Below are 10878 nucleotides of genomic sequence, written 5' to 3'. Positions count from 1 at the left end.
GGGCAAAGAAAGGACACCACATTTTACTGTCCAGATTGCCCTGGAAAACCTGCACTCTGTGTCGGTGACTGCTTCAAGCTGTATCACACAGTTTCCCATTTTTAATTTTTTTTTTGTTCCTGCTCCATTTTTGTATTTTTTTTTAATTTTTTGTTACATTTACAGTTTTTTAGCTTTTATTTGCTCCACCATTTTTAAGCGTTTTTATTTGCACTGTCAAGTGACCCCTGTGTCCATTCCGTGGCATGAGGGACCACTTAAGGTGCTAGATCAAATCCCTTCTTGGAGATAGGCCAGGCTTTCTTGTAACCTGTCCCTACTGATAGTTGGGTACAAGCATTTTTCTTTACCCAGATGTAAAATTCCTACTGAATTTGAATTGCTCATGTTCCAAATGTGGCCCTTTTGCCCCCAAACAATCTGACAAACCCATGCATGTGGGGTATCAATGTACTCAGGAGATGTTGCTGGACACATATCTGGGTGTTGTGTGACAGCAACATATACCAGGAGCTGTAATTTCACACCTGAAGTACAAAGTATGTGAAAAAAACACCAAAAACAATTACTATCCCAAACTTTGACAAGGGTTGGTGGTAGGATTAGTGCATGGAAAGGGTTAAACTATCAGCATCTAAAATACCCTGGGGTGTCTAGTTTTCAAAAATATATGGTTTGGTGGGGTAAATTTAATTTGCTGGCTTCAAAGATGCCCCAAATACCACATAGAGACAGAATTACCAGATTCAGAGAAAAATGGTTTTGAATTAGCAAAACGCTACTTGTACTTATTGCCCCATAACGTGTAGAAGAAAGCAAAAAAACATAAAAACATTGGGTATTTCTAAACTTGGGACAAATAGTAGAATCTATTTAGCAGGTTTTTTCAGTAGTTTTTTATGATGAATAAAAGATTTTTCAAATAAAAGTGAGAAAATTTGTTTTTTTTTCAATTTTTCGTCATATTTTATTATTTTTATTATAGGAAATTACATCATATGAAAAAAATTTTGGTGTCTGAAGAAAGCCCTTCTTGTCCTGAAAAAAACAATATATAACTTGTGTGGGTTTAGTAAATGGGTTAAGAGAAAATTACAGCTAAACACAAACACCGCAGAAACGATAAAACAGCCATTGTCACGAAGGGTACAAAAAGTAAAATCAGCCTTTGTCACGAAGGGGTTAAATATTTATTCTCTTTTGAAATAAACTCCCCTGCTATACTTTATTAAATCCCTCTATATGTTTAAATGCTTCTAGCACACCTCCCTCTCTTCTCTCCTATATAAACCTATAAGGTCCTCAGAACTGAACACAGACAAGCATCTATTTATCTCCTATCTTTGTTCTCACTTTGTACGTGTTTATTTGAAGCCGTCCTGGAACTATTTATTATCAGTGTCAACTGTATGACTATCATATTGCAAAAAATCGATAGGTCTCTGTCAGTAAAAGAGTTAAGAATGCACTTTTTCCCCTAATACATCTTAACTTTAGGCTTCAAACAGGAGAACCAGCTGTTTATTTTCTTTAATTTGTATTGATTTAGAACTAGTAAAACAAAACATGAACAGTGTAACAAAGAACAGTTCCATGGGATATATCTTTTTCATAAGCCTGTTGCTTTAGTTTTTTAAAAAAAATTGAAGGTCATGTTTCTTGAAAAGATTTTTCCAGAAGGAACACTGGAAAATGCTGAACTTAGAGCAAAAGCAACTGTTTAGAGTCCTTACTAGCACATATAGTCTCCATCAGGTGTGCTAACTAAACATCACTTTTATTATTATATGCAGCGTTTCTTACAATACATATATTCAAGAGGTATGACAAATTTAGAACTGACAAACTAAGACAAACCAACACAGTATGTAGAGAGGGCCCTGCTCGCAAGTTCACAATCTAAAGGGAATAGGGTGAGGTTAAATATAAGGTATGGAGAAAGGGGAGAGGTAGTGTGGGGGGTTGTATTATTGGCAGGTAAGTTCAAGCTACAGGGATGGTATATTTCTCTGAAGAATCTCTTTGAAGCCAGTGTTACCCCCGATGCCTCATTCTCCATTGCAGATGCTGTAACTTCCACGTTAGATTTGCCCAGTGGTGTATTTACCTTAGCGTTGCCTCCAGCATCTCCTTCTGTGACCACCTTCACTATGGGGTGCTGAGTCACAACATTATATCCTGGTGCTTTTTTTCTTAAAGTTTTTAAGCAGGGGGACTGCCTGACCCATGGACCCATGCACCAGCAAATGTCACTGGATTTGCCCTTACCAAGTGTTCATTAGCAGCCAATAGCCTATCATATACAATTTTGTATAAACTCACAATGCAATGCATTCATATTTGGCTTTTACCTCCCAAATAACCCGACACATATTGCGGTGTTGCTTGACAGTAACATATACCAGGAGCTGTAAATTCATACCTAAAATAGAATGTTTGTGGGGAAAAAAATAAACAAAAAAATACTACGGCAAACTTTGACAAAGGCTGGTGGTAAAATGTGTGCATGCAAAAAGTTAAAATACAAGCATTTGAAATACCCTGGGGTGTTTAGCTTTCTAATATATATATATATATGATTTGATGAGGTAAATTGAATTGACCAGGTTCAAAGATGTCCCAAATAACACTTGGGGCGGGATGACCAAATATCAAAATTCCATTTTGAAAAGTACACATTTCCCAAATGTGGACTCTTAGCCCCCAACCAATGTTGTTTGATAGTGACATATACCTGAAGTAAAATGTGTGTGAAAATTTACTACCACAAACTTTAACTACGGCTGCTAGTAGAATTAGTGCCTGGTAGGGGTTAAAGTACTAATATTTGAAATACCCTGGGGTGTCTAGTTTTCAAACATATAAGGTTTGATGGGGGTAAATTGAATTGGCCATCTTCAAAGATGTCCCAAATAGGATATGGGGGAAGTATGACCATATTTGAAAAGAAAATAGTTTTGTACTATGACATGCAAAAAATGCAAAAAAAAACACAGTTAGGACAAATCTAATTAGCACATTTTTTTCATTAGCTTTTTCAGATGAGTAAAAGATTTTTCCTTTTTTTTAAAATCCCCATATTTTATATTTTTCTTATAATAAATAAGATGATATGATTAAAATAATGGTATCGCCTGCTTGTCCTGAAAAAGCCCCAATATATAATGTGTGTGGGTGTACTAAATGAGAAAGAAGAAAATTACAGCTAAACAGCAACACCGCAAAAATGTTAAAACAGCATTTGTCCCAAAGTGTATAACAAGTAAAAAAACTTGTCATTAAGGGGTTAACATACACTCACTGACCACTTTATTAGGAACACCTTGCTAGTACTGGGTTGGACCCTCTTTTGCCTTCATTCTTTGTGGCATACTTTCTACATGGTGCTGAAAACATTCCTCAGAGATTATGGTCCATAAAGACATGGTGGAATCACGCAGTTGCTGCAGATTTGGCCATTGGAGTACAGTGAACTCATTGTCATGTTCAAGTAACACATTTGAGATGATGTAAGCTTTGGGACATGGTGCATTATCCTGCTGGAAGTATGGGTACACTGTGGTCATAAAGGGATGGACATGGTCAGCAACAATACTCAGGTAGGCTGTCGCGTTTAAACGATGCTCAATTGGTACTAAGGGGCCCAAAGTGTGCCAAGAAAATGTCCCCCACACCATTACACCACCACCACCAGCCTGAACCGTTGATACAAGGCAGGATGGATCCATGATTTAATGTTGTTTACGCCAAAGTCTGACCCTGTCATCTGAATGTTGCAGCTGGAATCGAGACTCATTAGACCAGGCAATGTTATTCCAGTCTTCCATTGTCCAATTTTGGTGTGCCTGTGCAAATTGTAGCCTCAGTTTCCTGTTCTTATTTGACAGGAGTGGCACCTGGTGTGGTTTTCTGCGGCTGTAGCCTGTCTGCTTCAGAGATGGTATTCTGCATTCCTTGGTTGTAATGAGTGGTTATTTGAGTTACTGTTGCCTTTCTGTCATCTCGACCAGTTTGCCCATTCTCTTCTGACCTCTGACTTTAACAAGGTATTTTCATCCACACAACTGCTGCTCACTGGATATTTTCTCTTTTTTCGGACTATTCTCTATAAACCCTAGAGATAGTTATGCGTAAAAATCCCAGTAGATTAGAAGTTTCTGAAATTCTCAGACCAGCCTGTCTGGCACCAACAACAATGCCATGTTCAAAGTCACTTAAATCCCCTTTCTTCCCCATTCTGATGCTCGGTTTGAGCTTCAACAAGTCGTCTTGACCACGTCTACATGCCCAAATGCATTGAGTTGCTGCCATGTGATTGGCTGATTAGCTATTTGTGTTAACAAGCAATTGAACAGGTGTACCTAATAAAGTGGCCAGTGAGTGTATATACATGCTGAGCTATGAATTTTGAAAACAAAATAAGCTTGCTTTATACCTTTTTCATTTTATTTTATTTATAGCACCAGATTTCATTGAGCTATATTGGGAGAGTGAAAATTTAGCTTCTTAATAGACCAATCCAAAGCGGGACCATCTACTGACGTCAGCAGGCAGTCCTGGCCACCTCACACAAACTAAAACGAGGCCAGACCCCCACGAATGGGACAAATATGAAACAGAAAGCTGAGAATTTTCATCCAAAATTCATGGGTGGTAGAGAGGAAACATTGGGACCATTTGGCCTGCCCATGTTTCCTGATCTAATGACTCCGACTTTAATCATTCCTTGGTTTTGTCTAAGATTCAGGATAACTTTATGCATATCCCATCCGTGTTTAAATTCCCTTATTGTATTAGCCTCTGCTACTTCCATTGGGAAGCTGTTCCACTTATCTACCATCATCTTACATTACATCTATACCTCTAATCCCTTAGTCTTCCCTGATATTTCTTATCTTGCAAACCATTCACCGTTTTATCCCTGGGACAGAAACCTTATGACCCCAGATGCCTTGGCACACAAATGCGTACAGCTGGTACCCATAACTCACCACCTAGCAGTACAATTAGCACTCACATCTCACTACCAAAAAATACCCAGGCACCCACACCTCTAGAACCACCAAGTATAATAATATAACTTTTATATTAAGCTATAATCATTTTACCATGTATGCCCAGCTTTCCTGTCTGCTCAGCACCCTTTTGTAGAAGTGCCGTATTCCTGACAGTATTGCAAGGGCTTCACTAGAGCTGGGTTTCTTAAGGAAGAACCAGATTATTGGTGCCTGGGTTCTTTGGAGCCCCCTCTGCACAAGTGGCACACAAACACTTAACCACATACTAACACTAATACTGCCATGTCCGCCCTCAGCCCCTGTCAGGTCCTCAACAGTACTTGTCATGACCCCCAGCCCCTGCCAAGCTCCCTCTCAGCCCATTGTCTCCACCAGCCTCTGCAATGCTCCTTCAGGCCCTGTCATGCCTGCACCAGCCTCTGTCATATCCCCATCAACCTCTGCCATGTCTCCATTTGCTCACCAGCCCATGTCAGGTCCCCCCTTAGCCCTTGCCATGCTCCCCGAAGCCCCTGCCATGCCCCCCCTCAGCCTCTGCTAGCTCCAGGAATGTCCTCACTAGACCCTGTCATGTGCCCACCAGCCATTGTCATGTCCCCACCAGCCTTTGTCAAGTCCCCACCACCCCCTGCCAGTACCTGCATCCCTGGGCCCAGGCAGCCTAGGCCAAGATATGTCATTGACTGGGGAGAATGCTGTGCTTTTGTGCTGGTTTGTCAATTAATGAAATTGTTTTGAAGACGTTTAATTTACAATTCACCTGCAGATTTTGAGAACAGACAATTGAAGATGGCTGCCTCCAAACACACATGATAGATTTGGAATAAGTATATTTTGTTTATTTTAATCTGTAAAGGAGTATAAAACTGTAATATGTAGATTTGTGAAAAAGTAACAGTTCTTCTTTATGTAAGATTTTGGTTGAATGACAAAAAAAATTAAAAGCCTTTGTCTAAAGTACCCAGTTCTGGTATATGGATAAATACATTCTGATTAGCTTACCTTTTATTTTTAATATTATATTTAGCAATAAAATATTTCTCACCCTTCTTGTTCAGCCATTCTAGATAAGAGTATTTTCAAACCTATAAATAGAAGCATTAATCAGGAAAAATGCAGTAAAAGAACAATCAGTGAAATTTATGACCTTGATGGATGATACAAAAAATCCTATAAAAACACAGATACTCTAATGAATCTAGTAAAACAAAAATGTGCACCATGCAGATACTTTATGGCTTTCGGTTTTCTTGATTTTAATATAGAATTAGTACTTTATGATTAATCATAATTTTATAGTCTTATGTGCATAGCTCTTTCCTGTGTTCTGTAGGTTATTATTAGATATGTATAAAATGCTAGTGTAATACAAGGTTCTATCTTACTTAATCTTATCTGTACATTTATCTATCTATGTATGCATTTATTTGTCTAGGTGTGGGCAGGACATTGCTATATACCCAATTTATATATTGCTATATACTAGACTTGGGTGTCGACAGAAAGTTTGTGTTCTTTTTTGGGGGGGGTTCTTTGTATTCAACAAATTCAACATTTTTGCTTTTGGAAATCCCATTCGTCCAACCAGTTGCAATGGAAACAAAAAATAAAAGTGTGGCGGCCACAACAACCAATGATTTTCATACTAAGCACATTCGTTTTTCGTTTCTTTAGTGCAATGCTGCATTTGTTCATTCGTTTTTCGGACGAATGTAAGGAACTTTAGAATTTGGCACAAAACACTTTTGTACAAAAACAAATGCGTAAGTCTACTATATAAACAATGCTCTACTGGACAATAAAATGTTGAAAAATGCTTCACAATAGAAAGCATACATAAGTATGCCATTTGAAGGCAAAGTACTTTCAACCCCTCTTCAGGCAGTATCTTCAAGTGGGTGGTGACTCCATCATAGATCACTGTCTCCCAAATGTATTCTGAAAACCAGTATATTACTGGACTTCTTGCCTGGACTTACCTTTGCCCATCCTTCCTTTAAGCACCCAAATCAAGGTCAAGGTCAAGATTAACTGGTCTGGGCTTCAAAAGTTTGAAGAACACTGCAAGAAACAATAATTTCTCATTGGCTTGAACAAAGCTATAGAACATTTTATAAAACATTGTAGTTGTACAATATAAATGCAGTTACCGTAGATCTTTGCACCAAATAACTGGCTGTAAAGTGCCAATGCATTAGTATTGTTAAATATAAAAATCATTTGATTTCTATGTTTGTTATCTTATTATTTGCTTGATATATGCTGCTAACATTGGTTGGGATTTTGTATGAAAACTCTAGTGAACAGGTCTAATTCCATTCCATTGAATCGTTCACAAATGTTTACTAATGTTTCTTGAAATCTCAATACAAAATGTACGTACTGTATTAGTTTAGGAGGTATATTCATACCAAATATTGATTTGATTTAGATTTTCTTTCTGTTCACTCACTTTGTATTTTTTTAAGCATATAATGTTGGAGTGGCTGTGTATTAATGTATGGTGTTATGATGTTTGTGGATAAGGGTATGGTGTTAGCATGTGTCTGTGTTACTGTAAGGTGCTAGTATGGTAGTATGGTGTTATTGTGATTGTGTGTACCAGCTTATGGTTTTGAGTGTCAGGGGTAGCCTAGAGTTCATAGCACCTGGGAGATGGAGAGGAAGAGTAGGGAAAAAATGTGTAAGGTGTTAGAGTGAGTGACAGTTAGAGCAAGTTTGTGTGTTAGCATGTATGAGTTATGGTTTCAGCTAAAGAAATACTAGACCCTGACGCCACTAACCCTAGGCTCGCCCCTGCTCCCATAGGTCCATAATAGGCTGAAAACACCATCAGGCAGGACTTTGTGAGAAGAAGCATAAGGTGTCCTTATCGGAGGATCATAAGGCTGAACATGGTGGAGCAATGGAGAGATCATTGAATGGACATGGGGAAGGCTGATGGGAGGCCCAGGCTTTAAGTCTATAACTGGCCCCTAGATTTCTGATGGCGATCCTGTACATATGAATATGTACATTGCTCTGAATTCATAAAAATGACATACACTCTACACAAATCTAGGCAGAAACATACACTATTATTGCATGGGCTCTTATATGCCTGATACTGGGAGCTATATGAGCAGGTGAGCTCCACTGTCATAGAGTCTCTTTAATTGTGTTTGAGCCCCTCAATGTATGATAGGAATAAATTATAAATCCAATCCATGCAGATAAATCTGAGAATGGCATCAAGCCAGAAGTTTATACTTGTACAAACATATTGATGTATAATGTCCTCTCATTTGTTTAATTGCCATTGTGTGAGATGTGGTACCTGAGAAGTGATACTATATTTTGACACATTCAGCCCTACTTCAGGCTTTGTACTGCAGTTGCTGCTAACATTTCTATGTTTAGCAGAACAATATTGACTCTGATGTAACATAGACACAGAAAATCCATTTAGAACATCAAATACTTCTTGTAATATTAGAAAACATTTTTAGTACATACTACGTATTAAAAAAACTTTGTTTAAACACTGTGAGCCATGTATGAAATGATTACATTAGTGCCAAAGCATTCACCCAGATCATATTGATTTTTCCTTTACTGAAATGGTGGAGCATATGACTAATGGGATTTTAATCCACTTAGAAAGAGTAGCTAGCTTCTCCATTCGCATCTCATGTGAGATCGTTTTACACCCTTTTTTCCATTCTCAGTGCTTAATTACTCAGCCTAGAAAAAAAATTCTATGTTCATGATTTTAAGATGAAATTGTGTTTTTTTTAATTATAAATTAAGGAGCCGACTATATGGATCTTAACTTGATTCAAATGACAACCGAGTACAAGGGCTAAGATGCCTTTCAAAATACAATGGTTTTAGAGCTATAGGACTTTGTAATCTAAGATGATTGTAGAGTAGGATTTATTAAAGTAGATAATATTCCATTTGTCAATGAGGATATGCTTCTTTCCCAAATGAATTACATGTGAATCTATTTATCAAAACATGGTCTTTTAAGTTATTTTAATATTTAGTGCATAATTCATTATATGAACTAAATACATTACTTTCCCAAACAACGGTAAAATCATAAGATCACATACCGTTAAATAAATTGTTTTGATGTTGAATTAAGTAGCATTTCATTTGAAAAGGGAGGCTAGTATAATAAATATCCTTCTGGTCTTTTCCAGTGTTAGCAACAGATTATTTAATGGAACGGCATTTGTCAGTGTCTTAGGAAGTATTAACAAATGATGGACAGTTATTAGTTCTCCTCAAGAAAAAAATACTCGTACCTTACATTTATAAGCCATGGGAAAAATTACTTGGTATTTTCCTTTGGCAACTGTTCATAATTTGATGGAAAATTGATTAATCACACATTTAACTCAATGCAAGATCCTCTGCACTGTAATAAATTATGTCCATTAATCAATAACTACAAAGTAATCCCAGGAGTGAGGAGACATGCTGTTTTCTAATAGAAAACTTGCGCTTAGGCCTTCCTGCCAGTGACCACTTCATCTGAGGTATTTTGCACCTGCCTCAATCCAATTAGATGACATAATTAATGAACCTCAATGCACTTGATAATTTGTTATATAAAAGGAAAGAATGTTTTGGCACATCCATTAAATTCTAATCCACAACATTTAAAAAAAATACGAAGTGAAAAATAGCCATCGTTAGAAAGATTTATGATTTGTACACTTTATTAATACATACATGTAATACATACATTTATTATAATTAATTAGATGAAAGAAAGTGTAGAAACACTTTTTTTTCAAATACAGTTTTTATTATGTGTCTAAATTCCTGTTCTTCTAATTTATAGATTGCCACTTTGAAGTAGTAATGTTGAACCTGTATCGGTTTGATGAGAGATCTGTTAATCCCGAAAAGATAATCAGAATACTATTCATTGCGGCATTTAAAGAGTTAACCCATTTAAGTAAGGCAGAGCTGCTGAAACTGAAGGATAATCAGGATACTACTCATTTTGTCACTTGGATACGCCACAAGCAGATTTTGTTTAGGCAACGAAAAACAATTAGTTGAGGATTAGAAGACTAAGGGACCTTTCTTTGCCATACCTGGGAAATAACTTTGCCCGTTTAATGCCTTCTAAGCTGTCATTGTGCTTGAACTTCACTCCTAGTGATTAATGAAAAGCCACAAGGCACAGCTAGAAGCTAAAGTCTCAATTATGAAAAAGCACTAACTAGTTTAATGTGCTGATGCCTTTGTATTTAAACTGACAACTGTGAAAAATGGCAATATTTCCAATCATGCTTTAATAATTTATAATTCATTTATTGACATGTCCAATATACTTTTTCTCCCACTGTTCTTTTTTCTCTTTAGGCGTGCAGAATTTTAATTTTGAATGATGGACTCAAACTATATACGAAGAGATCATCTTCGCCGTTCGAAAGAAACCCAGGGGAAACAAAATGTGGGAATAAAGTTCCTATAACTTATACTAGACAAGACCAAAGGCCTAAACTCAGAATTTAATTACCGTATTGGCTCGGATATAGGCCGCACTTTTTCCCCCCACTTTAAGTCTTTAAAGTGGGGGTGCGGCCTATATTCGGGGTCTAGCGCCCGACGCCCGGGACATGCAGTCCCGGGCGCCGGGCAGGCAGCGGGGTTAGGATACAGATCCCCCGCAGCGGTGCAGGGGACCTGCATCCTACTCCCCGATACGCTCAGACAGCCTCCCCTGCCAGCACTTCCCACGGGGGGGTGCCGGCACGGGAGGTTGTCTAAGCGCATCGTGCGGTTGTCTAACCGCACGATGCGTTTTACCTCTGGCCCCCCGCCTGACTTACCGGAGCAGACTCCCGGGTGTCTTGCG

At 37.9% G+C, this 10878-nt stretch overlaps 1 non-coding gene across 1 annotated transcript; it reads left to right on the top strand.

The window, feature by feature from the left end:
• The first annotated feature begins 208 nt into the window (after positions 1-208).
• LOC149300256 (small nucleolar RNA SNORA35) lies at positions 209-338 on the top strand. Its single transcript, XR_016272317.1, has one exon. It is a non-coding gene; the product is annotated as a small nucleolar RNA SNORA35 (small nucleolar RNA).
• The last annotated feature ends 10540 nt before the right edge of the window (positions 339-10878 follow it).

This window comes from Sceloporus occidentalis, unplaced genomic scaffold (genome assembly GCF_023333645.1).
Source record: "Sceloporus occidentalis isolate IW3139 unplaced genomic scaffold, rSceOcc1.0.p SCAF_25, whole genome shotgun sequence".
In the NCBI taxonomy this organism is placed as follows: domain Eukaryota; kingdom Metazoa; phylum Chordata; class Lepidosauria; order Squamata; family Phrynosomatidae; genus Sceloporus; species Sceloporus occidentalis.
This window is presented reverse-complemented; position numbering and strand designations above follow the sequence as displayed.